This window comes from Protobothrops mucrosquamatus, unplaced genomic scaffold, assembly GCF_001527695.2.
Source record: "Protobothrops mucrosquamatus isolate PMUCROS unplaced genomic scaffold, P.Mucros_1.0 scaffold2854, whole genome shotgun sequence".
Taxonomy (NCBI): Eukaryota; Metazoa; Chordata; class Lepidosauria; order Squamata; family Viperidae; genus Protobothrops; species Protobothrops mucrosquamatus.
Window position 1 is genome coordinate 81824 of NW_015388884.1, and position 7500 is coordinate 89323.

Here is a 7500-nt window from a genome sequence, read left to right on the forward strand (position 1 = left end):
GACAGAGAGACAGAGAGACAGAGAGAGAGAGTTTATCAATTGAATGGATAAATTAAATGTTTGCAAAATGAATCTTTATGGAGACTAGTGCCAATGAATAAATATATTGCATTGTTTTATTTTTATTTATTACTTGAGGTGGGCTATTGAGCTCATTCCTTTCAGCCTGGAAGTACTGGAAATCTCCCAGAGATCGGAAACATTGTCCCACGCCGTGTTTTCTTTCACACATAATGAAAGTCTCTTCAGACCTTTAGCCTGATGGCTCTCTTCTACCTGCTTTGCAGAAGAGGGCAGCAGTGTCTAACAAACTGACATTCTTCACTTTACAAAAAAAATGAAAGTGAGGTTTTAACCGTCAGCTTGATGGTTTTCCCTGCTGCTTCCGAACTATCACTCAACAGGTCCCTGAAGACCATCCTTCCCCAAGAGACTTTCCATAATTCTTTTCTATAAGGTCTGAGACACCATTATCTCCCTTTCTTCCTTTTTCATTTTCAGACCAAGCTTGATATGTTTGAAACAGTTCCTCTCTCTTCATTCAATGACTGCCCTCTTTGTTCATTCATAACTATAGTTGCACTAAACATAACTTAGTTGCACTCAATGTTATTTCCCTCCCTAACATGTAATGAATTAGTTTCCCATCAGGGGGTTTATGTTTCCCAAATCTCATGTGTCTCCTTGCCGAAAAAGAAAAAAATAAATTTCTGTTGATCATGATTCCTGGGGATTTGGAACATTGATGTGGTTTGGTACTTTCACTTTCTGAGATTTGTTTTCTTTCAGCTTTGTAGCCTGACCTGCAATTCTAGCATTACCTGCCAGTTTCTCATTCAAGTTATAAAGGTATCCAATCCGACTTAGATGTGTTGGCCAATGAGACACAACTAAGGGAATGGTCACATAAAAGGCAGTTCAACCTGCAACAGGACGGAATGGGATAACTAGCCAATTCACCATGCTCCAACTCATCACAGGACAATTCAACATTTCAATTTAATTATTTTAAATATATATATTTTTTAAAAATATGTTCATTCATATTTCATTTTGACCGTCCTTTTGCATCCCTTCTTTAATGATTTTATTCCACCTCCTTACATTCTAGTGTAACTCTTGTTTCATGGTGAATTGTCTCATGAGAAATTGGTTGTAGTAAGTTGGCTACGACAAGTTGGCTGTGGTGAATTGGCCATGATGTGTTGTCCTAGACCTGCAGCAGGAATGTGGGTGGGACAAGAAGCTTGGAAGAGACTCTCCCTGTAATGAAAACATTGTAGATGCTTCCTGAGTAAATTACAATAACAGGTAAATGGTATATTATCGTTGCAATATATCTGTCAATGTTTAACGAGAGGGGATAAAATGTTTTTGGTTTTTGTCATTTTAATTCACATTTTTAATGTTCTTTTCTGGTTTTGTTTTAAACTGTCTCCATAAAACCATTTCATTACCGTCCTCCATTCTTGAACATAAAGGAAATTGTATTTCTGGAAGACCACAAGGTGACTTATTCAACGTACTCAAAGTAAATATGAAGTAATTTTTGGGAAGTGACTTCTTTGGTTGCGACAGACACCTGTGTGTCTTCTTCCTCAGTGAGCCTGCATCACATTTAGTCTGTTTACTTTAACAAACCATGGTATCTTATCAATAATGGATGAACTGTCAGGTATCCTCCCACTCTGTCTCTTAGGTGGCTAATAAATACTTCTGTAAGGGTGTGTCTGTGCACGTCACTGTTGATTCTAGAAACACTTTTCTCAGTTGGAACTTTTGCAAAATAACATTTTACTTTCTCCCTTGAAAAAATCTTACCTCTTTGTGCAACAATTTTAACATTTTACCATTTTTATTTTTTATTAGAATGTGTTAATAAATCTAAAGTAAGATTCTATATTTAGGCAAGAAAAAAACAAATGTACAGGTATAGTATAGATGGTACCTTGCTCAATAGTAGTAACTGTGAGAGGGATCTTGGAGCCCTAGTGGACAATCACTTAAATATGAGCTAGCAGTGTGCTGCAGCTGCCAAAAAAGCCAACACAGTGCTAGGCTGCATTAACAGAGGGATAGAATCAAGATCACTTGAAGTATTATTACCACTTTACAATGCCTTGGTAAGGCCACACTTGGAATACTGCATCCAGATTTGGTCACCACAATGTAAAAAAGATGTTGAGACTCTAAAAAGAGTAAAGAGAAGAGCAACAAAGATGATTATGGGGCTGGAGGCTAAAACATATGAAGAATGGTTGTTGGAATTGGGTATGTCTAGTTTAATGAAGAGAAGGACGAGGGGGTACATGATAGCAGTGTTTCAATATCTCAGGGGCTGCCACAAAGAAGAGGGAGTCAAGCTACTTTCTCGGGCTCCTGAAGGCAGGACAAGAAGCAACAGATGGAAACTAATCAAGGAGAGAAGCAACTAGAACTAAGGAGAAACTTCCTGACAGTTAGAACAATTAACCAATGGAACAACCTGCCTCCAGAAGCGGTGAATGCTCCAACACTGGAAATTTTTAAGAAGAGACTGGACAGCCATTTGTCTGAAATGGTATAGGGTTTTTTACCTGAGCAGGGGGTTGGACTAGATGACCTCCAAGGTATCTTCCAACTACTACTACTACTACTACTTCTTCTTCTTCTTCTTCTTCTTCTCCTCCTTCTCCTTCTCCTTCTCCTTCTCCTTCTCCTTCTCATTATTATTATTATTATTATTATTATTATTATTATTATTATTATTATTATTATTATTATTATTATTATTATTATTATTATACATTAAGGAAATCTACAAGGTCAAAACAGAGAGTGGCATTTTGATCCCAAAGTTATGCAAATTCAGGAGCAATTTCCTGCTCAAATGAGCTATCACTTTGGATTGTCAAGGCTTTACTTCTTACAGAATAAACCCGATGCTTCATGTATTGATTAGAAGTTCAAAATAGTCCGCTTTGACTGATGTTGGGACTTTTTCAGCATTTCTAAAGTGGAGGTTTAGAAGGTCCTAGCATGTGGCTCCTTTATCCTTAGGGCTATGTAAATTGAGTGACAGCTTCCTGTTCAAAGGAACCATATCATCCTGTTCTCCTGCTGCACCCAAAGACACAAATGTTGAGTGCTTATCTGGATGCTTTGCAGTCAATAGGAATCCTCTGAGCAAGGAAAAATGGCACTCTGGCTAAACTTTATGTCTTTACTCCTAGTCCTCACAGGTAGTAGTTTCATTTCCAAAGAGATGGTTTACTCCGCCTTTTTATATATTACAATATTGGGTCTTATTAAACAACTTTTCCTTCTAGGTGTCCAATCTCAGATCCAGTTAATGGAGTCTGGAGGGGATGTGAGAAGACCTGGAGAGTCACTCCATCTCTCCTGCCAAGCCTCTGGATTCACCTTCAGCAGCTATAACATGCACTGGAAAGTTCTACTCAGACAAAGTGAAGGGACGCTTCACCGTCTCCAGGGACAATGCCAAAAGCCAGATGTATCTGCAAATGAACAGCCTCAAAGCTGAAGACACGGCAGTCTATTACTGCACGAGAGACACAGTGAGAGGAAGTGAATCTGAAGCAAAGCAAAAACTGCCCATTTCACAAAAGCAGTTTTGTAAATTTCTTTTACATTAGAAATACAGATTCATTAATTAGTATTCTTCCCTCAGGTCTTCACTTTGAAATTCAACCTTCATTCTTCTTTACGAACAAGACTCTTCCTTTTACTTTCTGACAATCAGCCCCTCACCTCCATTTCATATTGAGTGATACTTAGTCAATCTAGTCCCGTGGTGGCGAACCTATGGCACGCGTGCCATAGGTGGCACGCAGAGCCCTCTCTGTGGGCACATGCGCCATCACCCCAGTCCTAGGGCTTCAGCTGGGTTTTATAAAACCTTTTCGCTTTAGGCCTCTGACACCGTATGCAAAAAAAAAAAGGTTCAATCAGTCAATTTCAACTTATCGTGGGGAAAAAAAAGATCTCACAAAGTTGGAATTGATTGATTAAACTTTTTAGTCCCACCCAGTCTGCCATTACCACCACAGCCACGCCCACCCAATGGGCCACATCCACCCAATGGGCCACACCCACCCAATGGGCCACGCCCACCCGGCACCCGAAGATACATAAGTGGGTTTTGGGTTGCAGTTTGGGCACTCAGTCTCTAAAAGGTTCGCCATCACTGATCTAGTCATTCCTCAAACCTCCTCCTTCATTTCACTGCTCACATTTCTTCATACCCTTGACCCATATTCATTTCTTTGAAATATTCAGATTTTGTTTCTTGCTGTCATTTAAGTTACTGCTTTTTTTTTTGACCTGTCAATCACATTGCTGCCCAAAACGTTTCCCTCGTTATTATCAACTTAGTTTTTCTTTTCTTACCTCTAATAGTTCATTCAATCTCCCTTCTCTAAATGTATATCCACCATCTTTGGATGTACTGTATACCCAGTTGATGGAAAAGCTGTATATTTAATAACTGGGAATTCTGAAGGAAATATTTACAGTAGGAAGAGTGTACCAACAGGGAGGTTAGTACAAGAGAAACAGGTCCAACTTCTCCCATGAGACAAGGTTCAGGAACTGGATTGCATAATCATCAGACTGTGTGGAATAGCACTGAAAATGGCTACCAGAGATTCCTGGATAAGAACTGCTACTTCTCATCCCCTGTTCTAGAGTCTTGAGCCGTGGTGGCGCAGTGGTTAGAATGCAGTCCTGCAGGCTACTTCTGCTGACTGCTGGCTGCAGGCAGTTTGGCAGTTCAGTTCTGACTGGCTCAAGGTTGACTCAGCCTTCCATCTTTCCAAGGTTGGTAAAATGAAGACCCAGATTGTTGGGGGCAATAGGCAATAGGCTGACTCTGTAAACTGCTTAGAGAGGGGTGTAAAGCACTGTGAAGCAGTATATAAGTCTAAGTGCTATTGCTATCCCATGTCAGTCAGAGTTGGAAGGGACCTTGGAGGTCTTCTAGTCCAACCCTGTGCTTGAGCAGAAAACCCTATACCATTTCAGACAAATGGCTGTCCATTTTTCTTGCCTCTTCTTCTGCACCCACAGCTTCTGAAGGCAAGCCATTCCACTGGTTGATGGTTCTCACAGTTAGTTCTAGGTTGCTTCTCTCCTCGATTAATTTCATGTTTTTCATCCTTATTTTCTATGAGCCGAGCTAGGACAAAGGAAAAACAAGGCAGCCTTGCCTAACTCTGTAAAAGGAATCCTGATCTCCTTTGGACCATAGTGCCTGATGGCTTTATTAGAAAGATCAAAATGAGAACTTTGCCCTCTCCAAATTCTCAAGAGCAGTAATCTTCCCATGGTTATTTCAGAAATCAATTTTGCTTTCTCATTGTAGCTGTTTTGATCTTCAGGAGCTCAGCCATGCCTTCCCACACTTATTTCCTCTCCTTCAATGTAATAATGTCCCTGGAGAACCAGACACCAGGGGTCACTATTGTCCCACAGAATTGGATTGATCATAGGGGGCGGGGAAGGCAAATCACATCAGGATTTTGTGATGAGATTTCAATTTTGAGCCTAATTATTCCCTCGGTTGCTGAGTTGAAAATTCATAGAGATCATCTCGTACTGCAGGCTACTTCTGCTGATTGCTGGCTGCCGGCAGTTCAGCAGTTTGAGTCTCACTGGCTCAAGGTTGACTCAGCCTTCCATCCTTCCGAGGTTGGTAAAATGAGGACTCAGATTGTTGGGGGCCATAGGCTGACTCTGTAAACTGCTTAGAGAGGGCTATAAAATACTGTGAAGTGGAATATAAGTCTAAGTGCTATTGCTATCCCATGTCAGTCAAATTTCTCAAGAAGCTACTATTCTCTTCACAAAACCAAAGCTGAGTTCAGTATAGTCCTTCTTTCTTGAACATAAGGCAAACTGATTTTTTTAAAAATATGTTTTATTTTTTGTTTACATAATCACCTTAATATTTGGTAAACATCGTGTTGTCTGGGTTTATATTTTTTTTTAAAAAAAAACAATCAATAACAATTAGTTTCTATAATTCTATAGTCCACATAATAGCTTTTCTTCATGCTCTCTTCTTCCAAAAATGTTCTCTTTTGCCATCCTTGAATTAACACAATTCTTATTAGTTGGATAAATAACAATCAAATATAGACATTTTTTCTAATATTTCTGCAAATAATAACCACATTGTTATAAAACTTCTTTTCTAACTGATCGTCTTGATTGCTTTATCATAGATCCTGTTTAAAATTCTTATTTAAATTTGCTTTCCCCACAATATTCAAAACATTCTTACTGGTTAAGATTTTCATTACACATAAGTATTTTAGTCTTTTTCCTCATACAGGCCATCCCAACACTTTTACATTTCTCATATCTTAAAAAAAGAAGAAAAATCAAACAAAAGAAAAAGAAAAAAGAAAAGAAAAAGAAACAAGAAGATAGTATACTGCTTAAAATACCTATCCCTCTTAGACTAATGTACATTTATATCCAGAATTTTTCTCTTCTTTTCAACCATATTCAAAGGCAAATTGATTTTTTTTTGAAGACCACAAAGTAACTTATTCAACTTTTTCAAAGAAAATGTTTGGTGGTGAACTGATTTCCTGGAAACCACAAAGTCCCATTTCTGGGCTAGGTAGGACTCACTGATGGAGTTAAACCACTTGCAGAACTACAAGATGGAAGCAAAGAGAAAAAAGATCATTTATTGCTATCTAGTCCAGATTCAATAGTCCTATATTAATCCAAATTAAATCAGGACAAATAGTTGGGGTTTTAGAAGTGAAACAACAGTCAAAGTTCTATTGTGGACTGAAACACATTGATTGATTTAAGCCACTCTACTCATTCCCAAAGCACCATCTCTCATTTCACCATCCATACTTCTTTGCGTATATGAAACCACAATCAAAGTCCCACTTCTGGGCTAGGACTGACTGGTGGACGTAACCCACATGCTTATAAACTGGTTTTAACTTCCACTTGAAACTCAGATGCAAATGAGGTCACTGAGCGGTTTCTCCTTTAAATAATAACAGTCACACCAAGGAGCATCTCAGACCAAAAGGTGTCATTGCTGTAAAGAAAGGTTGTATTTCTCACTGCCCAATGGATCTTGCCATTCTTTTTCTTCTTTGCTTAGTAGCTGCTCCTGTGTGTGAGTATCTTCAAGATAGACCTCAACAATGAGATAAAACAAAAGCAGAGTTGTGTACTAATTCCTGCTTTGTCATTCATTTAGATGTCCACTCCACTGTCCAACTTGTGGAATCTGGGCCAGGAACAGTGAGCCCTGGAGAATCCTTTAGATTAACCTGCAAAGTGACGGGAGACTCTGTCAAGAATGTGTGGTGGGTATGGATCCGCCAGGCTCCAGGAAAAGGACTGGAATGGGTGGGCCAGATAGACTGGGATGCTAACAAGTGGAGAACATTCTATGCCTCATCCCTCCAAAGCCGAACAACCTTGTCTGCCGATGACTCCCGCAACGAGTATTATTTGACAATG